General features: G+C 43.4%; 1 protein-coding gene across 3 annotated transcripts in view; it reads left to right on the forward strand.

Annotated features, from left to right (window-relative positions):
- Positions 1–20,758: 20,758 nt before the first annotated feature.
- The window catches only part of foxn3 (forkhead box N3), a 279,657-nt gene continuing 275,756 nt past the window's right edge, over positions 20,759–24,659 (forward strand). For all 3 annotated transcript variants that reach the window (XR_013888539.1, XM_080202208.1, XM_080202214.1), the window contains exon 1: positions 20,759–21,196. The gene's annotated coding sequence lies outside the window, so the exon portion shown is untranslated. The remainder of the gene's footprint in view (positions 21,197–24,659) is intronic.

Below are 24,659 nucleotides of genomic sequence, written 5' to 3' on the forward strand. Positions count from 1 at the left end.
CTGGAAAGGCAGAATATCCCAAAAATTTGAACACGTTAAGCAAGCTGTATAATGCTGCTGCTATGCAGTGACTTCATGAGTGGTATTTTCCACTAACAGGATGATGCTGTGGGGGCCCAAGAAGACATTCTGCCCACCTCGGCATGTATGAATGTCAGTGCTGGTGCAATGATACGTGCTTAGGTCACACCTCACAACTGTGATGAACGATCTGTTGTTCGTAACTGACAGAGTATTGACAGTGGTCAACCAGCCCCCGCTTGAAAAATTCAAAGCAAAACATCTACTGCTAAAAGCGATTCCATGATAATACAGCACTGGCTGAACAATTCTGAGTGTGCCAACAGCTACACTAACAACCTATTGAAGATAACCAGTTCAGCTTATAACTTGACTGCTTTACGCTTGTTCAAGGTGACATACATTCATATGCAGGGACTTGTTCTCTGTAAATAAAAGCAATATATTCAAACCTTGCTGTTTTTATTAATTATCTGGGGGCTTGGGTGCCTTATTTTCCCATTGCTATCTCCATGGCAACACCTCGATCAGTCAGAGTCAACTTGCCAACCAATCAACATCCTTTTCTCATGTACTGTAAATTGTTGTAAGTGTTTGAAATTTGGCATTCTTGCGTTTGTCCTGATGAATGCAAGACAAAAAGTTTTGGCAACATGTGTCTCTTCAGTACGATGTGAGAATGATATTCAAACTGAGGTAGGAAAGGCTAAACACGCTGGGGTACTTTTCTCTAAAACAAAAACCAGGAGTTAAGGAGTGACTAATCAACGTCTTCAAAATTATGAAGGGTTTGATTGGACAGACATATGAATGTACAAATTAGGAGTTGGCTACTGGGCCCTTCATGCCTGTTTTGCCATTCAAGAAGATCATGACTGACCTGACTGCAACTCCCGCCTACTCCCAGTATCATGTACCCCCTTTGCTTATCAAAAATCAACCTTGCTCTGCCTTGAAAACATTCAAAGGCTCTGCTTCCATTATTTCTTGAGAAAGGGAGTTCCAAAGACTTGTAACCCTGTCATGACCTTAACATTTCTCCTCATTTCTGTCTGAAATAGTCCCACACCAGGAAACACCCTCACCTCACATTCACCTCACCTCACATTCACCCCCTCAAGATCCCTCAGGGTCTTGCATGTTTCAATCTAGTCACCTCTTACTCTTCTAAACTCCAGCAAGTACAAGCCTTGCCAGTCCAACCTTTTCTAATAAAACAACCTGCCCATTCCCTAGTTCAGTAAACCTTCTCTGAACTGTTTCTAACACATTTACATCCTTCCTCAAGTAAGTAGACCCGTACTGTACACAATACTCCAGATGTGGTCTCACCATTGTCCTGTACAACTGAAGCATGACCTTCCTACTTTTGTACTCAATTCCACCCACCATAAATGAGAATGTTTGATTAGCTTTCCTAATTGTTTGCTGTACCTGCATACCAGCCTTTTGGGATTCATGCACTGTGACACGCAGATCCCTCGAAATCTCAGAGCTCTACAATCTCTCACCATTTAGATAATATGCTTCATTTTATTTTTCCTGCCAGAATGGACAATTTCCCATTTGCCAGATCCTTGTCTGTTCATTTAAACTATCTTCATTATGTCCTCTTTGTAACATACTTTCCTACTTATCTTTGAATCATTGGCCTTTTTAGTGACCATTTAAGTCCTTTATATAAATTGAAGGAAGTTGAGGGCCTAGCACTGATCCCTGTGGCACACCACCTGTAACACCCCATTAACCAGGAAATGACCCATTTATTGCTGCCTATTTTCTGTTGGCTTGCCAATCTTTATCTGTGTTACCCCCACACCATGAATTCTTATTTTCCACAATAATCTTTGATGTGGCAGCTTATCAAATTTTCAAGGACGTTTTCTTTTGTGGGGAAGCCAGAGCTAGGACCATAAGTATGAGATGGTTGCTAATAAATTCATTAAGGAATTTAGGAGAAACTTCTTACCCAGAAAGTGATTAGATTCTGTAATAAATCTGTGGGGGCAGAAGTTCCTTCACCAAAATCCCTTTATTTACAAACTCAGCAGTACACAGAGTGCTATCAGTCAGCAGTTTACCTCCAGGGGTGTCAGAGGAACTGACACTCCCAGTTAAGTACAAGGCAAAGACTCCCTGATTGGCCCATCAATTGAATCCATAATCAGGGAGCTCATACTCCAATAGGCCAATCTCAATGGCCTGATTGAAGTCATTACAGATTCACTACCACATGGAGTTTGAGGTGACTAATTTGGATGTATTTAAGGGGAAGCTAAGTAAACAAATGAGCATGAAAGGGTGAGAAGAATATGCTAATGGGATAATTGAAGATGGTCTGAGGAGGTTTGTGTGGAGCATAAATGCTGACATAGATCAGTTGGGCTGAATGGCCTATTCATATGTTGTGAATTCAATAATCTCACTGCCAAAGTGTTATTTATTTTGTTTGCACGGAAGTATTTTAATTGCAGTGAATGAATGCTGTTTTAAAGGACAGTGAGTTGACGGGCCTGTCAAGCTCAGTATTTGTAATGGATCCTGAGCATTCCACCATGCCCTGAGACGCTGTGTGACAGCAGTGCCTCATTATCAATTCCACACTCGGAGATCTCCAATTCCGGCCACTTGAGCATTCCTAATTTCAATGGCTCCAACATGCGTGGCTGTGCCTTCAGCTATCTGAGCCCTAAGCTCTGGAATTCCCTCATTAAACCCCTCCTCTTCTCTCTCCTTTAATACCTGCCCCCTTAACCAAACCTTTGGCCACTGCTCCTCACACCTCCTTCTGTGGCTGGGTGTCAAATTTGGGCCCTGTGAAGAAGCATCTTGGGACAATTTACAATGTTAATGTCAACATGCAAATCCAAATAGTCATTTATCAAATATGTGTTAAAGATGAAACTTGCTGAGAACAGTCTAATCTTTATCTCTGTGACAGTTCATTAAACACCCAAAGAACTGCTATAGATGCTCACAAAGGGCGACGAGTGCAGCTTAAAGCTAATCTTCAATGCATACTGATGTTAATATTATGCATTATAGTCTTAGAAGTATATAAATCCTGGTATTAATTATTGTATCATTGAAACGATACTCTGGAGAGATGGTGATTTGTACTGGGAGGGAGTTACTTGAAATTGTACCTGCAATTTACTTACAGTGATATTCAATTGACTCTTCCACTTAACAGAGAAAATTTTAAATTTGCTTAATTAGTAATTGAACGATATTTTAACATCCACAGTGGTGCTGTCACAGGTAGGATTCCAGAGAAAATGCCAGACCACGAGCACGCTGAGAAATCCGAGTGCGTTAAATGAATCAATGTAAATTGCTTTGACTTCATTATTTCTGAAATTCAGTGTGACAGCTGTCGTCTAATCTAAGTACATGTGTTGCATTTCATTACGGGCTCCAATGCTTAATAAAATAATCGATGCATCTGCCCATATTAAAATCTACGCAGATCCAAAGATAACTTAATTAAAATAATTTCCTGCCATGACCCTGTGCAGTAGGAATGGGCCTGAAAGACTCGTGTATCTCGGAAATGGTTCCAGGATTGGGGGGGGGGGGGGGATAATTCTTGAACCTTGCAGCCAGCAGTGTGGAGCAACATTACATGGATTCAGGTCATCCTCAGCCTGATGTCTTGGAGGTTAATAAGCTTGTGCAACTTTAATTGAACTGTGCTAAATTCCTCTCAAACTCTCATTTCGCTGTTACCTGGGTTCTGTCTTTGGGGAGATGAGGAGGAGAGACGGCAGCTGTCAGGCAGTAATGCCGATGATTATACCATATTTGTATTTATTAACTCTACTGTCAGTAAATATGTCGCATTAATCAACAGGCGAATGATCAGAGTATGAGAGTCAACACACTTTCACTGTCACCTCCCGTGAAGAATTGTGTGAAGAGTATATTGTGACCTCTGTAAGGCAAGGAACTTTTTAAAGCAGAAAATACATTTGAAATCCAGTTCGTGACTAAAAGATTGAAGCTGTAAGATTCCACAGTTTAAAAGAGAAGGATTTTTACTGTGCAAGAAGGTCCAAAGATATATAGGTTTGGTGGATTAGCCATGGGAAATGTGTGGGGTTAATGGGAACAGGGTGGGATAGAAAGCCTGGGTACTGTGTCAGAGAATCGGTGCAGATAGGCTGAATGGCCTCTTTTATGCTGTAGTGATTCTATGATTCTTGCATTTATAAGTATCTCTCACAACCTCACTGTGTCTCTGAGCAATTTACAATCAACTCAGTGCATCAACCTTTTCGGTAGCAGTGTCCGTATATACAAAATGCACTGCAGCAACATTGTCAAAACTCACTTCGTCAGCACTTTCCAAACCCATAATCTGAACCACCCAAAAGAATGAGGGCAGCAAGTACATGGGAAAAACACCACCTGCAAGGTACCTTCCAAGTCACACATCATCTTGGCTGGGAACTATATCACCATTCCTTCACTGGCTCTAAGTCAACTTCCTGGACCTCCCTTTCTAAAAGACCCTAAGCTCTGGAATTCTGCTCTTGAATCTCTTTGTCTTTCAATCTTGCTTTAAGCCTTTAAAAAACTCTATCATACCTCTTTGGGCAGCACGATGGCACAGTAGTTAGCACTGCTGCCTCACAGAACCAGACACCTGGGTTCAATTCCGGCTTCAGGTCACTGTCTGTGTGGAGTTTGCACTTTCTCCCCGTGTCTGTGGGCAGTCCGATTTCTTCCCACAGTCCGAAAGCTGTGCTGGTTAGGTGCGTTGGCCATGTTAAATTGGCCCTGCGTGTCAGGGGGGATTAGCAAGGCAAATATGTGGGATTACAGGAATAGGGCCTTTGTGGAATTGCGGTCAGTACAGACTCAATAGGCCGAATGTCCTCCTTCTGTACTGTAGGGATTCTATGATCTAGTCATCCGTCCCAATTCTCCTCTGTGACTTGGTGTCAAATTTTGTATGAGAACAGTCCTGTGGAGTGCCTTAGGATGTTTTATGATGTTAAAGGCGATGTATATAAATGTCAGTCATTGTTCCTGGAAATTGTGAGGCAGTTTATTGACCGATGCTTTAGGTTACTCAGGGATATAGAGACATGAGGGAGGAAGAAAAGGAGGATAAAACAGGGAGGGTAACTAAAGCAGAATTGACTTGCACATTGACTGGGTGTTTTGATGTGTCCAAACATTAAGGTTTTATTGACTGCCTGTGACAGCAACACACTGTGCTTCAAGGCCCTAATTGCTATTATTTGGATTTGGAATTGGTGGGATAATGAGGAGCCTGCGGACAAGATGGTTGTGCTTCAGTCACTGGCCACAAAGTGGCTCACAGCAAGTTGGAACAGTTACAGCGCGACAAAAGGACAATGCATTTTCTTCGAGGTGCAACTTTAAAAAAAAACAACTGTCATTCTGATCGACTGGAAGATTTGGCATCATAATTAAAAATCACTTTGTGATTTGACATCCAAATCCTGTCTGAACAACGTCAACCTATGCCTAAACTCTCGAGATCCAAAAGTTTATTTATTTACTAGTATCACAAGCAGGCTTACATTGACACTGCAATGAAAAAGATGCAAAAGTCTGAGCTCACAGACCAACCGATTCAAAAACAGCTTCTTCCCTGCTGCTGTTAGACTTTTGAACGGACTTACCTTGCATTAAGTTGATCTTTCTCTACACCCTAGCTATGACTGTAACACTGTATTCTGGACTCTCTCGTTTCCTCCTCATTCGAATGGTATGTTTTGTCTGTATAGTGCACAAGAAAGAATACTTTTCACTGTATGTTAATACATGTGACAATAATAAATCAAATCAATGAAGTTACTGTGAAGATCTCCCAGTCAGCACACTCTGGCGCCTGTTCGGGTACAGTGAGGGAGAATTTAGCATGGCCAATGCACCTAACCAGCACATCTTTCTGACTGCAGGAGGAAACCCACGCAGACACAAGGAATTGAACCTGGGTTCCTGGAGCTTTGAGGCAGCTGTGCTAATCACTGTGCTGCCCCTCATTAAGCAACGGGGAAAGTTCAGGTCTATTTTGTGTGACCACCAATGTTCAGTTTGACTAAGATATTCCTGGGTTTAATTCCTGTTTAATAACATTTGTATGAAGTGATAGAGATCTAAGTTAATCATAGAATCCCGCAGTGCGGAAAGAGGCCCTTTGGCCCATCAAGTCTGCACCGACCACAATCCCACCCAGCCCCCACCCCCATATCCCTACATATTTTACTCTCTAGCCTAAGCATCCTAGTACACTAAGGGGCAACTTTAGCATGGCCAGTCAACCTAACCCGCACATCTTTGGACTCTGAGAGGAAACCGGAGTACCTGGAGGAAACCCACGCAGACACGAGAAGAATGTGCAAACTCCACAGAGACAGTGACCCGAGCCGGGAATCGAACCCAAGTCCCTGGAGCTGTGAAGCAGCAGTGCTAACCAGTGTGCTACCGTGCCACCCAGTTGTTAATATTCAATCGCAGAGTGTATCACAAATGATCTTGATGCTGACCCTGTCCATGCCCAATACTCACTCATGTGCACCTTCCTATTTGAGACTGATTGACAGTGGGAAGAAGCAGAATCCGCAGGTTACTATGACAACCCCCTGGCCCAGAAGCACTGAGACCAATTGGAGCACATCTGCTAACTTGACATAGATCACTGATTGGCTGAGAGGCTTTGCTGCTCTGGATTGGTGGGAAGTGTGTTTACACTTTGGACAACAGAAAAGCTTCAAAATCCATTCATTTTATTGAAACTTGTTAGTGTCTTTAACAAAATAAAATGCTCCAAAGCAGTTGACAGGAGTGTTATAAAACACAATTTACTGGCGGCATGGTAGCACAGTGGTTAGCAATGCTATCGGGCAGTGCCAGAGACCCGTGTTCAGTTCCCGACTTGGGTCACTGTCTGTGCAGAGTTTGCACATTCTCCCTGTGTCTGTTTGCTCCAGGCACTCCAGTTTCCTCCCATAGTTCAAAAATAGGTTAGATAGATTGACAATGCTAAATTGCCCCTTAGTGTCAGGGGGACTAGCTAGGCTAAATGCATAGGGCCTAGATGGGATTGTGATTGGTGCAGACTTGATGGGCCAAATGGCCACCTTTTGCACTGTAAGGGTTCTAGGAGAATTTGATACTGAGCCACATAAGAACTGTTGGTTACAGAACGGTATTTCTTAAAGAAGTCTCCATCATCTTTGGTAGATTAACAGTAAAGCTTTATTAACGATTAGAACTATTTACACATGTGCAGTAAAGGTTGCAGACTAGGAGCTAGGAGTCTTTACATATCTCTGCTCAACACCACACAGACCTTGGGTCATGTGCTTCTTACATCACTGCACTCAGTTCCACATTAACCCGATGTGTGCCAGACCCTTACACTAGAAGGACAGATAGGACAGACGATAAAATCTTGGTAGCAGGTTTGGAGGAATGTTGTGTCATAGGAGAGAGAATTATACAGATGGAGAGGTGTAAGGAAAGCAATTTCAGGACTTAGGGCCCGGATAACTGACCAATGACAGAATAATTAAAATCAGGAAAGCTCAGGATGTCAAAATTCAATGAGTGCGGAGAATCCAGAGGATTGTGAGACTGGAGGAGAATGTGGAGATAGAGAGATTAGGAAACAAGGATGAGAAATTTTAAATTGAGTCGTTGCTTAACCAGGAGCCAATGTAGTTTAGCAAGCAGAGGGTTAATACAATTTGACATGAAGCCAGCTGTGAGTGTGTCGGAATAATCAAGTCTGGAGGTAACAAAGACATGGATCAAAAGGACTTAAAAATTCCAAACTAAAAGCAAATAACATTCAACAGATAACTCTGACAGTACAGGTAACTGAAAAGTTCATTGGTTATCACCTAAGTGTTAAATTCCTTTTAAGTCCATTTGTTTACAATCTGGCTACAATAAATGCTACTGTTAATAACTTCCGGTTGTATACCATCACTTTATGATATCAACATAATGATCGTACTGAAACCCATCCTAAGCTCAGTGGTCAACCTTTGCATGTGAGTTTGAACAGCATGTGCCACAATGATCAGATAAAGCCACTCTGTCCAAAGCTTAGACCACCAAGGGCCTGTGTGAAATTGCTACAATACAGGTGGCAGTGGCACAGTGGTTAGCACTGCTGCCTCACAGTACCAGGGGCCTGGGTTCAATTCCCGGCTTGGGTCAATGTATGTGTGGTGTCTGCACGTGCTCCCCGTGTCTGTGTGGGTTCCTTCTGTGTACTCTGGTTTCCTCCCACAGTCCACAGATGTGTGGGTTAGATGGATGGCCATGCTAAATTGCCCATTCATGTCAGGGGGGTTAGCAGGATATATATATGGGGTTACGGGGTTAGGGCTAGGTTGTCAGTGCAGGTTCCATGGGCCGAATGGCCTCCTTCTGTACTGTAGGGACCCTATGAGTCAATACACCACTAGAGACAAGAACCACGGGACATGTTTTAAGAATGACAGGTCTTCCTTTTAGGATGGAGATGAGGAGAATTTTTTTATCTCAGAAGGTTGTTATCAGTGGAATCCTCTTCCTTAAAAGCAGCGGAGGCTGGTTACTGAATTTATTCAAGGCAGAGTTAGAACATAAGAACATAAGAAATAGGAGCAGGAGTAGGCCATCTAGCCCCTCGAGCCTGTCCCACCATTCAATAAGATCATGGCTGATCTGAAAGTGGTTCAGTTCCATTTACCCGCCTGCTCCCCATAACCCTTAATTCCCTTGTCGATCAGAAATCTATCTACCTGTGACTTAAACATATTCAACAAGGTAGCTTCCACCGCTTCAATGGGCAGAGAATTCCAGAGATTCACTACCCTCTGAGAGAAGAAGTTCCTCCTCAACTCTGTTGGTCAGACAGGTTTTTGAGAGAGTCAAGCGGTGGAATTCTCCACGCACCTTGGCATGTGTTTCGCTGTTGTGGAGGATCTTCTGGTTCCCGCCATTGTCAGTGGGGTTTCCTGTTGAAAGCACCCCTCACCACTGGGAAACCATATCAGGGGAGTGCTGTAAACGGGATTGGAAGACCCTGCCGGTGTGAATGTCCGGAAAGCTCCGGCCAAGATGGGGGAGGAGATGGGAAAGTGAAGTTGAAACCACAACCAGATCCGCTGTGATGTTATTAAGTGTTAGAGTTGGCTCAAATGGCTGAGTGACCTACTCCTGCTCCTAAATCCTATGTTCCCATATATGAAAGAAAGCATACAAGTTTAAAAAAGGTTCTGCTGAACTGGGAGGCAGTGTAGATCAACGAGCACAGGGTGAACAGGACTTGGTGCAAATTAGAATACTGAAGAAATGAAAGCTTTCTAAGTGGCATCTAAAGGGCAGCACGGTGGCACAGTGGTTAGCACTGCTCTCTCACTGTGCCAGGGACCATGGGTTCGATTCTTGGCTTGGGTCACTGTCTGTGTAGAGTTAACACGTTCTCCCCATGTCTGCATGGGTTTCCTCCGGGTGCTCCGGTTTCCTCCCACACTCCAAAGATAGCCCCTTCGTGTCAGGGAGATTAGCTAAAGTAAATACATGAGGAAAGGGCCTGAGTGAGATTGTGGTCGGTATAGACTTAATGGGCTGAATGACCTCTTCTGCCCTGTAGGATTCTATGAAATTTACTTTTTTATTCATTTGTGAAACATGGGTGTTGCCAGCTGGCCAGCATTTAGTGCCCATCCTTAGTTGCCCGAGGGCAGTTGAGAATTAACTGCATTGATGTGGCTCTGTAGTCACAGGTCAGACCAGGTAAGGATGGCAGATTTCCTTCCCTACGGGACATTAGTGAGCCAGATGGGTTTCCCTGTTTGTAAGTTCTTTTTCAAAACAAAAATCTGTGAAGAGAGTATAAAAGGTTAGAAAAATGCTTCACAATCTCAGCATATAAAGCTAATGAGAGTTGCAAAGTGCAGCCACTGTTGCAATAAAGAAAACCGCAATTATGTATGTATTCACAAGGATGGTCCCTGGGCTGGCACAGTGGTTAGCACTGCTGCCTCACAGCGCCAGGGACCTGGGTTTGATTTCCGGCTTGGGTCACTGTCTGTGTGGCGTCTGCATGTTCACCCTATGTTTGCGCTGATTTCCTCTCCGTGCTCAAGTTTCCCCCCATAGTCCAAAGATGTGCCGTTCAGGTGAATTGGCCGTTCTAAATTCTCCCTCAGTGTACCTGAGTGTGGCGACTTGGGGATTTTCACAGTAGCTTCATTGCAGTGTTAATGTAAGGCTACTTGTGACTAATAAATAAACTTTTTCGAACCAAGAACAGCAGTGGGATAATGACCAGGTAATCTGTTTTTTTAACGATGTTTGTTAAGGGATTAATTCTGACCCCTGGACATCAACAAGAACTGCCCTATTTTTTCTTTTATAGTGCCATGGGATCTTTATCTATTAACCTGAGAAGGCAGAGAGTTTTGCAAGGAGGCAGGGGGTGATCAAGTCGGTATTTTCCCCTCGACCAACCTAACTAAAACTAAAACCTGATCATTATCACATTGATGTTTGTGGGAGCTTGCCAAATGCAAATTGCCTGCTGTGTTTCCTACATTACAATGATGGCTATCCTTCAAAAAAACTACATTTGTTGTAAAGTACTTTGGAACATCCTGAGGTCATGAAATGTGCTATATAAATGCAAGTTTTTCTTTACTTTCTCTCCAGTCACTCTCTAAGGATGCGGTTTCTTTTAATATGTGAGCCTGAAAAGCGAGCATCAAACAGAAGCAGCACCCACATCACAGTAGGAGCCTCTAAAGTCCAGATGAAAATCAGGAGCAGAAACCCTGAATGATTTTTGTGTTCCCAGGCCCAGGGAGAGGACAGCAGAGGAGACCATTTGTATCACCCAGCTGAATGTTTATATACTGGAAGACTCCAGAGCCCGAGACTCAGTTACCGGTAGATGCGTTTTGCTGACACAGTTTCAACAGTAAACAATTTTTTTTCACATCACCTTGAAAAAAGTCAGTGTGTACACTAAATGTATGAGTCAGTCTTTAAAGTTGCATTATGTGTGTTGACACAAAGACAATGTCCACTTCGTTATTAGTCTGTGGCAGTATTGTTTACAGCACTTAATCAAGCGCTCCATTCAGACCAGTTTGTAGAATCTGAACCTCTCCTCTTGTATTGTCTTCAATCTCAGTCCGGTCTCCGGCCACAAGCTCAATCAGCAAATGTTAATTAAAAGCACAACTAGACGAGATACTGTTGAAAAACACAACACTTTTGTGCTTAGCCTATTTTACAAAGATGGATAGTGTCACAGATAGTCACAGATGGGTGGAGTTATTCAATTTGTCACACATACACTAACACTAAAAGCTGAATCAATGAAGGAGCCCTTAAGGCATATTCATGATGTGTATTGTTCCTGTGACTGCCACATCGGCTGGGGCATTGAGTTTAAAAATTGGCAAGTCATGTTGCAGCTTTGTAGAACCTTAGTTAGGCCACACTTTGAATATAGTGTTCAATTCTGGTCACCACACTACCAGAAGGATGTGGAGGCTTTGGAGGGAGTACAGAATCAGGATGTTGCCTGGTATGGAGGGCATTAGCTACGATTTGATTTGGTTTATTATTATCACATGTATTAACATACAGTGAAAAGTATTGTTTCTTGCGTGCTATATAGACAAAGCATACCGTTTATACAGAAAGAAAGGAGAGAGTGCAGAATGTAATGTTACAGTCATAGCTAGGGTGTAGAGAAAGATCAACTTAATGCGAGGTAAGTCCATTCAAAAGCCTGACAGCAGCAGGGAGAAAAAAGCTGTTCTTGAGTCAGTTGGTACGTGACCTCAGAGAAACGTGGTTTGTTCTCACTGGAACGACGAAGGTTGAGGGGTGACCTGGTAGAAGTGTACAAGATTATGAGGGACATGAACAGAGTGGATAGTCAGAAGCTTTTTCCCAGGGTGGAAGAGTCAATTACTAGGGGGCACAGGTTTAAGATGCGAGGGGCAAGTTTTATAGGAGATGTACGAGGTAGATTTTTTACACAGAGGGTGGTGGGTGTCTGGAACTCACTGCCAGGGAGGTAGTGGAAGCGGATACGATAGTGATTTTTAAGGGGCATTTTGACAAATACATGAATAGAATGGGAATAGAGGAATGTGATCTTCGGAAGGGTAGGGGGTTTTAGTTCAGTCGGGCAGCATGGTCAGTGTAGGCTTGGAGGGCAGAAGGGGCTGTTCTAGTGCAGTAATTTTCTTTGTTCTTTGTATCTGCAGGACCTCATTCCAATGCTTACTCCCCAAAATAAATGACATCTTTCAGCTGTCAGTTGGTGGACGGACACACACACACACGCCAGTCCCTCTTCCCCTCACTCACCCTCTGCTGCTCCCACTGCCCCTGGCTGGGAATGGAATCTCAGAGCTCTCTGTTATAAGTGTAATCATTGAATTTGGAGTTATGGAGAGAAAAGGAGGTATTTGTGCCTGGCCCTAATTTTGTAACTACTAGTCTCAGACCACTAATTAGTGTATAACCGAAGCCTATTGTTACTTAGCCTTGTAAATTAATGTTTGTGGCAGTCTTGGACTTAAACCCTTTGGATTGTGCTATGTTGGTCAGATTAAATACAAGTGGAGAGATGTATGGAAACAATCAGTGAGAAACTTTTCAAAGCAAAAACTGACCCGTCCATGCCAATGTCTACAGCGCAATGCCATAATCTGTGCTGTGGGAAAGCCAAAGCAAGAACCAAGGATAATCTGTTTGTGTCTTTTTATTTCAGAGTACAACATCTCTTTCTCAACCTTTCTGCACCCTGATGTTGCGTAGGTCAGATTTTTGTCTGCTCCTATAACTGATTACTCCTGGAACTCGTCACTAGTCTGTCACCAGGGGCATTACACCGCCTCAAGCATAGCCACACACACACTCCCAAACAAACTAAGGGGCAATTTAGCATGGCCAATCCACCTAACCTGACGTCTTTGGACTGTGGGAGGAAACCGGAGCACCCAGAGGAAACCCACGCAGACACAGGGGGAACATGCAAATTCCACACAGTGACCCAAGCCAGGAATCGAACCCAGGTCCCTGGCGCTGCAATCCCAGGCCTGCTAATGGTATTCAGATTTGAATTTAACTATTTTAATCAGCTCCACACCCATTTCTGGCACCAAGCCGACAACGCTGGAAATCTGGTGATTGGAGATGTGCAGAGGTTGTGGTGCCCAGTGGGGAGCCTACTAAACGGCCTCCGCTTATGTCTTCCAGCCTCCATGGCTTTGAAGGAACTTCAACACGTAACACAGTCGATACTGCCATCCTGAGAGAGTGCTGCACTGTTGGAAGTGCTGGCTTTTAGATGAGATGTTAAGCCTGATGCCCCATCTGCTCCCTCAGTTTGATGTAAAATAATAATATAAAACAAAGGGTAAATTCTTAAAGGGGGTGCAGGAGCAGAGGGAACTGGGTGTAAATGTGAATAGAGTCATCGAGGTTTACAGTGTGGAAACAGACCCTTCAGCCTAACTTGTCCATGCTGCCCTTTGTTTTTTAAACTCCTAAGCTAATTCCAATTGCTTGCATTTGGCCCATATCCCGCTATACCAATCTTACCAAGTAACTGTTATGGGTATTTCATGAATAGATCACCGAAGATGGCGGGACAGGTGGGGAGAGCAGTTAATAAAGCATATAATATTCTGGGCTTTATTAAAATGGGCATAGAGTACAAGAGCAAGGAGGTTATGCTAAACTTATACAAGACACTCATTAGACCTCAGCTGGAATATTGTGTACAGCTCTGGGCATCTCACTATTGGAAGGTTGTGAACTCATTGGAGAGAGGGCAGAAGAGGTTTACAGAAATGGTTCTAGGGATGAGAAAGTTCAGTTATGAGGATAGATTGGGGAGGTTCTCCTTGAAGAGAAGAAGACTAAGAGGAGATTTGATACAGATGTTCAAAATCATTAAGTGGCTGGATACAGTAGATCAGGAGAGACTGTTCCTGTTCATAAAAGGATCAAGAATGAGAGATTTAAAGTCACTTGCCAAAGAAGCAAATATGATATGAGAAAAAACTTCTCTACACAGCGAGTGGTTTGGGTCTGAAATGCGCTGCCTGGGGATGAGGTGGAGGCAGGGTCAATCGAGGCATTCAAGAGATGATTATTTGGATAGAAACAATATGCAGGGGCACGGGGAAGAGGCAGGGGAATGGCACTAAGTCATGATGCTCATTTGGAGAACCAGTGCAGACATGAAGGACCAAATGGCTTCATGCACTGTAACAATTCTGTGATACAAAATATCTAGTGGCATTGGTTTAAAGAAGAGCAGAGTTCTATCCATTATGCTGGCCGTTGAAACTACCAAATCGTATCCGGTCACATTGCTATGTTGTGGGGATGCCAGCGTTGGACTGCAGTGGGCACAGTAAGTAGTCTCACAACACCAGGTTAAAATCCAACAGGCTTATTTGGTAGCATGAGCTTTCGGAGCACTGCCCCTTCATCACCTGATCAGATGATGAAGGGGCAGCATGCCGAAAACTCGTGCTACTAAATAAACCTATTGGACTTTAACCTGGTGTTGTGAGACTACTTACTGTGGTCACATTGCTGTGTGGTAGTCTGGTTCACATTGGCTGCCGTGTTTCCAATGTTACAATGGTGACTACACTTCAGACGTACTTCATTGGCTGTGGTGTTCCTTGGGACATCTCAAGATTGTGAAAGGCACAATATAGATTCAAGTTATTTCTTCCTGTGTCGGCCTTGGAAGCGACAGAGTTCATCAGAATTATACCAGAGCTTTAAGGATTAAATGATGAGGACAGGTTGCCTTGTTTTCCCTTGAATTTAGGAGATTAAGGGATGATCTAATTAAACCGGTATTTAAGATGATTAATGGATGGACTGTGGGGGAGTCCAAAATAAGGGATCAAAACCTTAAATTAAGTTAGGCCATTCAGGGTTTGATGAGAAGTATCATTTCTCTTGCTGTTACTGAGGGTGAGAGATTGAGGGTCAACTAAAAATTTTAAAATAGAGATAGACTTTTATTAGTCAAGGCTACCTAATCAAGGCAGATTAATGCTTTTTTACAAGAAATGAAATCTGTTGCCCTTCCCTAGTCCGGCCTACATGTAACTCCACACCCACGCAACAAATGCTGGCCTTGTCAGTGATCATTGAATTTCTACACTGCAGAAGGAGGCCATTCGGCCCATCAAGCTGCACTGACAACAATCCCACCCAGGCCCTATCCCTGCAACCCCACACACTTAGCCCACTGATCCCTCGGCACTAAAGGGGCAATTTAGCTCGACCAATCTACCTAATCTGCACATCTTTGGAGTGTGGGAGGAAACTGGAGCAGCCGGAGGAATCCCAAGCAGACACAGGAAGAACATGCAAACTTCACACAGTCACCCGAGGTTGTAATTGAACCCAGGACCTTGGCACTGTGAGGCAGTAGTGCTAACCACTGCGCCACCATGCCACCTTTGATGCCCATAGCCCATGGAAGAACAAGTTAAAAAATAATGGGATTAAGATACAGATTAACCGTGATCTCGTTGGATTGCAGAAAATAAAAGACTGAGAGGTGTCTTTTAAAATATGAATGCTTTTGATAGAGTAGACATTGAGACATTTTTCAATTTGTCAACATAAATGCAATAAATATAACATCGTCACAAATAAATCAAGCAGTACATTCTAGGAGAAAGCTGCTGATTTTTGCTGGTTTAAATGTGGAAGTTGCTACCATAAGAAGTACTTGAGGCAAACAATTTATTTAAGGGGAAATTAGATTTGAGCATGAGGAAGAAAGGAATAAAATGTTATGCTAATAATAAGGTGAAATGAAGTACAGTGGGGGGGTGGCAAGGTTCATGTGGAACATAAACACTGACACAAATCAGTTGCGCAGTAAATTCTAACAGTCTGGAAGGGCCAAACGGCCTACTCCTTTATTCCTAACGGAGAGAAGCCAATTCTCCCTCTGCTGTTCATGTGGTACAAGCCTTTAAAGAACATGATTCCAGCTTATGGCCAAGCACTGAGGTCTAATTAATGAAGGCTTATTGATTTCAGAGCCTTTTACGAAAGATTTCACAAGGTTTATAATTACAGATGTGTTTGCCTTCATCATTGGTGCATAATGACATCGCATGTCAAAAGCTCCACACACCCCTGACATTATCTCTCCTCCATCAGGAAAAAGATACAAAAGTCTGAGGTTATATACCAACCAACTCAAGAACAGCTTCTTCCCTGCTGCACACACACTCACTGTTGTTCGGATTATTGCACTGTCTCTCTGTGCAGTCTAGATTATTGCTCTCTCTCTCTCTCTCTCTGTGCAGTCTGGATTTTTGCACTCTCTCTGCACATGTTTGGATTATTGCGCTCTCTCTGTGCAGTCTGGATTATTTGCATTGTGTGCGGTGTGGATTATTGCACACTCTCTGTGTGCAGTGTGGATTATTGCACTCTCTCTGTGTGCGGTATGGATTATTGCACACTCTCTGTGTGCAGTGTGGATTATTGCACTGTCTCTGTGTGCAGTGTGGATTATTGCACTCTCTCTGTGTGCAGTGTGGATTATTGCACTCTCTCTGTGAGCAGTGTGGATTATTGCACACTTTCTGTGTGCAGTGTGGATTATTGCACTCTTTCTCTGTGTGCAGTGTGGATTATTGCCCTCTCTTTGTGTGCAGTCTGGATTATTGCACTCCCTCTGTGTGCAGTCTGGATTATTGCACTCCCTCTGTGTGCAGTGTGGATTATTGCACTCTGTGTGCAGTCTGGATTATTGCACTGTCTCTCTGTCTGCAGTGTGGATTATTCACTCTCTCTGTGTGCAGTCTGGATTATTGCAGTCTCTCTGTGTGCAGTGTGGACTATTGCACACTCTCTGTGTGCAGTCTGGATTATTGCACTGTCTGTCTGTCTGCAGTGTGGATTATTCACTCTCTCTGTGTGCAGTGTGGATTATTCCACTCTCTCTGTGTGCAGTGTGGATTATTGCACTTTCTCTGTGTGCAATGTGGATTATTGCACTCTGTGTGCAGTCTGGACTATTGCACACTCTCTGTGTGCAGTGTGGATTATTGCACTCTCTCTCTCTGTGCAGTGTGGATTATTGCACTCTCTCTGTGTGCAGTCTGAATTATTGCACTCTGTCTGTGTGCAATCTGGATTATTGCACTCTCCCTCTGTGTGCAGTCTGGATTATTGCACACTCTCTGTGTGTAGTGTGAATTATTGCACTCTCTCTGTGTGCAGTATGGATTATTGCACTCTCTCTGTGTGCAGTATGGATTATTGCACTCTGTGTGCAGTGTGGATTATTGCACTCTGTGTGCAGTATGGATTATTGCACTCTCTCTGTGTGCAGTCTGGATTATTGCACTCTCTCTGTGCAGTCTGGATTATTGCACTCTCTCTCTGTGCAGTCTGAATTATCGCACTCTCTCTGTGTGCAGTGTGGATTATTGCACTCTCTCTGTATGCAGTCTGGATTATTGCACTCTCTCTGTGCAGTTTGGATTATTGCACACTCTCTGTGTGCAGTCTGGATTATTGCACTCTCTCTGTGTGTGCATTGTGGATTATTGCACTCTCTCTATGTGCAGTCTGAATTATTGAACTCTCTCTGTGTGCAATCTGGATTATTGCACTCTCTCTATGTGAACAGTATGGATAATTGCACACTCTCTGTGTGCAGTCTGGATTATTGCACTCTCTCTCTGTGTGCATTGTGGATTATTGCACTCTCTCTATGTGCAGTCTGAATTATTGAACTCTCTCTGTGTGCAATCTGGATTATTGCACTCTCTCTATGTGAACAGTATGGATAATTGCACACTCTCTGTGTGCAGTGTGAATTATTGCACTCTCTGTGTGCAGTGTGGATTATTGCACACTCTCTGTGTGCAGTGTGGATTATTGCACACTCTCTGTGTGCAGTATGGATTATTGCACTCTCCCTCTGTGAACAGTATGGATTATTGCACACTCTCTGTGTGCAGTGTGAATTATTGCACTCTCTGTGTGCAGTGTGGATTATTGCACACTCTCTGTGTGCAGTGTGGATTATTGCACACTCTCTGTGTGCAGTATGGATTATTGCACTCTCTCTGTGTGCAGTCAGGATTATTGCACACTCTCTGTGTGCAGTCTGGATTATTGCACACTCTCTGTGCAGTCTGGATTATTGCACTCTCTCTGTATGCAGTGTGGATTATTGTACTCTCTCTCTGTGCAGTATGGATTATTGCACTCTCTCTCTGTGCAGTCTGGATTATTGCACTCTCTCTGTATGCAGTGTGGATTATTGCACTCTGTGTGCAGTCTGGATTATTGCACTCTCTCTGTATGCAGTGTGGATTATTGCACTCTGTGTGCAGTCTGGATTATTGCACTGTCTCTCTGTCTGCAGTCTGGATTATTCCACTCTCTCTGTGTGCAGTCTGGATTATTGCAGTGTCTCTGTGTGCAGTCTGGACTATTGCACACTCTCTATGTGCAGTGTGGATTATTGCACAGTCTCTCTGTCTGCAGTGTGAATTATTGCACTCTCTCTGTGTGCAATCTGGATTATTGCACTCTCTCTATGTGCAGTCTGGATTATTGCACTTTCTCTGTGTGCAGTCTGGACTATTGCTCTCTTTCTGTATGCAGTATGGGTTATTGCACTCTCTCTGTATTCAGTATGGATTATTGCACTCTCTCTGTGCAGTCTGGATTATTGCACACTCTCTCTGTGCAGTCTGAATTATTGCACTCTCTCTCTGTGCAGTCTGGATTATCGCACCCTGTTTGTGTGCAGTGTGGATTATTGCACACTCTCTGCATGCAGTATGGATTATTGCACATTCTCTGTGTGCAGTGTGGATTATTGCATTCTCTCTGTATGCAGTCTGGATTATTGCATTCTCTCTGTGCCGTTTGGATTATTGCACACTCTCTGTGTGCAGTCTGGATTATTGCACTCTCTCTGCGTTCAATCTGGATTATTGCACTCTCTCTATGTGCAGTCTGAATTATTGCACTCTCTGTGTGCAATCTGGATTATTGCACTCTCCCTCTGTGTGCAGTATGAATTATTGCACTCTCTCTCTGTGCAGTATGGATTATTGCACTCTCTCTCTGCAGTCTGGAATATTGCACTCTGTCTGTGAGTGCAGTGTGGATTATTACACTCTCTCTCTGTGCAGTATGGATTATTGCACTCTCTCTCTGTGCAGTCTGGATTACTGCACTCTCTCTCTGCAGTCTGGATTATTGCACTCTCTCTGTGAGTGCAGTTTATTACACTCTCTGTGCAGTATGGATTATTGCCCTCTCTCTGTGCAGTCTGGATTATTGCACTCTCTCTGTATGCAGTGTGGATTATTGCACTCTCTCACTGTGCAGTCTGGATTATTGCACTCTGTCTCTGTGCAGTGTGGATTATTGCACTCTCTCTCTGTGCAGTCTGGATTATTGCACTCTCTCTGTGAGTGCAGTGTGGATTATTACACTCTCTCTGTGCAGTATGTATTATTGCACTCTCTCTCTGCAGTCTGGAATATTGCACTCTCTCTGTGAGTGCAGTGTGGATTATTACACTCTCTCTCTGTGCAGTATGGATTATTGCACTCTCTCTCTGTGCAGTCTGGATTATTGCACTCTCTCTGTGCAGCCTGGATTATTGCACTCTCTCTGTGAGTGCAGTGTGGATTATTACACTCTCTGTGCAGTATGGATTATTGCCCTCTCTCTGTGCAGTCTGGATTATTGCACTCTCTCTGTATGCAGTGTGGATTATTGCACTCTCTCACTGTGCAGTCTGGATTATTGCACTCTCTCTGTATGCAGTGTGGATTATTGCACTCTGTATGCAGTGTGGATTATTGCACTCTCTCTGTGAGTGCAGTGTGGATTATTACACTCTCTCTGTGCAGTATGGATTATTGCACTCTCTCTCTGCAGTCTGGAATATTGCACTCTCTCTGTGAGTGCAGTGTGCATTATTACACTCTCTCTCTGTGCAGTATGGATTATTGCACTCTCTCTCTGTGCAGTCTGGATTATTGCACTCTCTCTGTGCAGCCTGGATTATTGCACTCTCTCTCTGTGCAGTGTGGATTATTGCACTCTCTCTGTGCAGTATGGATTATTGCACTCTCTCTCTGTGCAGTATGGATTATTGCACTCTCTGTGCAGTCTGGATTATTGCACACTCTCTGTGCAGTGTGGATTATTGCACTCTCTCTGTGCAGTATGGATTATTGCACTCTCTGCAGTCTGAATTATTGCACTCTCTCTGTGCAGTATGGATTATTGCACTCTCTGTGCAGTCTGGATTATTGCACTCTCTCTGTGCAGTATGGATTATTGCACTCTCTGCAGTCTGGATTATTGCACTCTCTCTGTGCAGTGTGGATTATTGCACTCTCTGTGCAGTCTGGATTATTGCACTCTCTGTGCAGTATGGATTATTGCACTCTCTCTGTGCAGTATGGATTATTGCACTCTCTGTGCAGTCTGGATTATTGCACTCTCTGTGTGCAGTGTGGATTATTGCACTCTCTGTGTGCAGTGTGGATTATTGCACACACTCCCTCTCTCTCTGTGCAGTCCGGACCCTCGTCCTGCACGCGGCGCTGTCACGCTTCACGCGCAACGGCACGCACGCTGGCGCCAAACGGCGTGGCTAAGATGGCGCCGGGCGCCGGCGACGCCTCGCTATTGGCTGCCGTTCCGCCATCGGGCGCCATTCCCAGCGGCCTGCTCCCCCTCCCGCCGGGCCCAGCTATCTGCTGGCCGCTCTGGAGGTCGGGGCAGCCGGTTTCGGGTCCACTTTACCTCAGGGAATTGTCGGCCGCACCCGGCTGAGGGGGGTCTGGCCGCTGGGGGGGTGGGGAGATTTTCCGCGGCCGCTCTCGCCCGGTCCTGGCGCGGCCTGAGGCGGCGGGAGGGAAGCCCTCGGCCGGATTGTCTCCTTGGCGACGGCTGGGGCGATCGTGGCGTTAGTGAGCGAATTTTTCCCCTCCTCCCTCCCCTTCCCTCTCTCCTCACTTTCTTTTAATATAAACACTTTTTATTTTAGGGGGTGGGGGAAATAAAACCTCGAGTGCTGGAAAAAAAGCCCCCATGAGTGTTCGTCAACAGCCATCTTCCCATGACATGAAGTGTAAGTAGACAAAATATACCCAGCTGTATGTTTATATATGACATTGCTGCACTGTAAAACATTGTTTCCTATCAATTACAATTATTCCTCTCCCACCTTTCCCCTCCCTAAGTCAAGTTGCAAACCCAGGAAAGAAACTGAGGAGGATTTGAATAGTTTCACTCTTGTTGGATTTGTATTCTTGCCTGTTTTTTAAAAGTCCATCCCAAACCCTCCCAAATATATATATATAAATATATATCCTGTACTTAACGTCCTTGGAACACAATCCGGGTTCTCCTTTCTCCCTGCCTCCTGCACTTATTGATAAATCTTGTTGTTTTGTTGAAACCTGGACTCTTGACATTGCAGTCTAAGTTTGGTTTGAATTGCACTAGGAAGGGGTGGGATGTTTCTCGATCTTTTAAAAAGACCGTTTGCCAGAGTTGGGATTATCATTGATCTAGTTGGAAAGCGGCTTTAAACATTTGCACAGTTAGGCTAGCACATCCAATTTAAATGCAACCCTTCCCTTCATGTACTATTTAAGCTTTACAATCTGTTGAGACTTAAATTATTTTTCCCCGAAAAGAAAAGGAACTCCTACTCTTGAGATCAGCGTTTGTTTTTTTTCTAGTGGGTAATTGTCACCACCCCCCCCCTTCCTGTTTTTGTCCCTTTTTCTTTGGAACATGCTTTGGGCTGGTCTCTCTGGAACATTTACCGTTCCCCTCTCATTATTTTGAGGACTAATTCTAGTATAATGCAATTGTATTCCTTTCAATCTCCTGCTCTTAGAGAGCACTGTTTTGCTGAACACGGTACAGTAGTCGACACCGCAGTGTCCTCAACCTCTTGTCCTTTATGGTACGATGATGGCTTTACCCATGTGATATTGGGACCAAATCCCCAATCCATTGATTCTCTTGTCAAATGGTGCTATGTGTTAATTGTGTAAATCCTCTTTCACGTGCATAGTAAATCTTTGTTAACTTATTTTGTGTCTCCCGGATTTTTTTTGCCGTGGCTGACCTAAGAGAAAATGCAACATGTAGGAAGGGAGAAAATAAGTGCTTCATGTTTTTATTTCGCACGGAAAGATGTGCAAATGTCACGGCCTCTCCCCTGTTTTTTTGGTCACACCGGGCTTGTTTCCGTACCTAAACTCCTGGTTTCAGCAGCTACTGCTTAATCCAAGGTGACAAGCCAACTGTTTCCAAGTGGAGACAACTCCAGAGAATGCCAAAGCCATGGATCTGTCACTTGACCTTTTGACACTTAGGTGGTCGAATGAAAAGATGTACCAGCAATTAACCCAGATTATAAAGTTCAGAAACAGCTCCATGATTTACACAATCCGTTTGAACCAATGTTTCGCGGCGCCTTTCAGTCTCGCAGCGCTGCGGATGTTGTTTGTGTATACAAGACTGCAAAACTGGATGAACAGCGTCAATGCGTTTACTTGTCGTCTGTTGAAAATATCGCTCATGCTATCTAAAGACTACCGATGCTTTAACAGTTTCGCACTCTTCCAAAAATAGAAGGCAAGGGATTGTGGGCAGGAGTCCTGTGATTTCTTGCAGTATAATGTAAACCAGATGCTGTGTGTGGAGGAATTGCCACGCAGCCCAAAACCGTGTACAATGAAATCGCATACGCCCACTTCGTAGGCACGGAATCCGATTACGGACTATCGACCTTTAAATTGGATGCTTGTTTTGAAACGAGCCGTGAACAGATTTTAGATGGCTGGGTTTTTTTGCGAACGTTAAGTCGGACAGCAACAACAAAAGACAGCTTTCAGCATTTTTGTCACGGCACGCTAAACACATTTGCAAAACGGGTATATTTGGAAACAAGTCAGTCCGGTGTATGCATTTGATTTGAATTTTAAGGCGTGTTCCTACAAGTAACTGGACGATAAACCAAGTGTGGTTTTTTTTGTGTGTATTGCACTATTTAATGTATACAAAAGTCCACTCCAATGCTTTTTCAACGTAGTCTCAAACCTTTCCGGAGCAGCAATATCTGTTGTTTACAAATGACAGTCATATGTACTTCAGGTCAATTGCATACAAGGAATTCACAATCAACTCGCCCTTTATGCACTGGGACTGCAGTTGGATGCATTCAGCTACCGGGTCGCTATAATATTTGAAAATAAATTTTATTTCATTGAAGTGAATGCCCACTACACAACTTTTTCAGTGTTTTTCTTTTTATATTTTGACGTCTTGACGTATTAAGAATATAGTCTTGCATTACATTATTTTTTGCCAATAAAACATTTTGACATGAAAATATTAAAACTAAATTGTGCGTTTGGGGTTGAGCATGATGTTACCATTAAAGAAAATGTATAATTTGGGATTGTATTGGTAATGTTGCAGATTGCTGGGTAATGAGAAAGTTCTTTTTACCCAGTTTTTCAAAAAGATTGCATGAATCCTGATCGTTAAAGATGATTTGCTCCTTAAATCTAGGCATTGAATGTAAAATGGCATTGTACTTTGTGTTTTAAATTGATCTAATAAAAGTGCACTAAGAATTATTAAGCTCAAGGACTGAATAACTACTTCACATGGAGGGATTAGTTATTTCCACCTACTTATCCTTAATGTAACTTGTTCCTTATAACATAATCCGACCTCTTGAATTTCAAACTGTTTGCATACAAATTGTAAAGAGATAATAAAAGAGCAGTGATCTCTGTATTAGTTACATGAAGTGATACAGTAATTGGACAATAATGGGTAGGAAGGTGTACATTCAATCAGAAGTGGCTGCTCTGTTTTGGCAAAAGGAAATTGAGCACTGGTAGATATTTTTAAGAATCCTTTCAGATTGCTACAGTTTAGTGCTTTGAGAAGACTCCGTGCGTATGAGGAGTATTAAATGTAAGTTTTTATTGTATCCAACCCAAATACATCTATTAACTAGCAGAATTGGTTCCTTCTAATTGGTCCAAAAACTTCAAATGTCATCAAGTTAAAATTTCTCCAGTGGTGAGCTCCATCTGCTTCTTGCCCCAAGCCTAAGAATCCAAAACACTGGGCTTATTTCTGGTTGCCCTCCTCTGAGCCTTCTCTGTTAAGGGACCAATACTGGACACCAAGTTATTAGTTCAGCTGTACATATTGAATTGTCTTCGTACATTAGGACCTTTAGAATTTGACATCCGTGACCTCCGAACTTGTAAGCAGGTGTACTTGCATGATATGTGCCATGTAAGTTACCCTGATTCAAATGCATCACCCTTTATTTATCCACACTGAGGATATTTGCCACACACCGGTCAGTATCTCAACATCAGTTTGTACCCTATTTGTTGTGTTGCTTTCAAGCTTAGACATTTTTGACAAGCCATTGTCATGCAGGTTATTGTAGCTGGTCTGTTTCTTACTGAATTTTCACTTTTATGAAATCATTGGATACAGAATAGCTTGATAAATGAAAAGCTTGAGGCATGAGGAGCATTTCAGAG

This window comes from Carcharhinus amblyrhynchos, chromosome 14 (assembly GCF_965287045.1).
Source record: "Carcharhinus amblyrhynchos chromosome 14, sCarAmb.v2.hapA, whole genome shotgun sequence".
NCBI classification, from domain to species: Eukaryota; Metazoa; Chordata; class Chondrichthyes; order Carcharhiniformes; family Carcharhinidae; genus Carcharhinus; species Carcharhinus amblyrhynchos.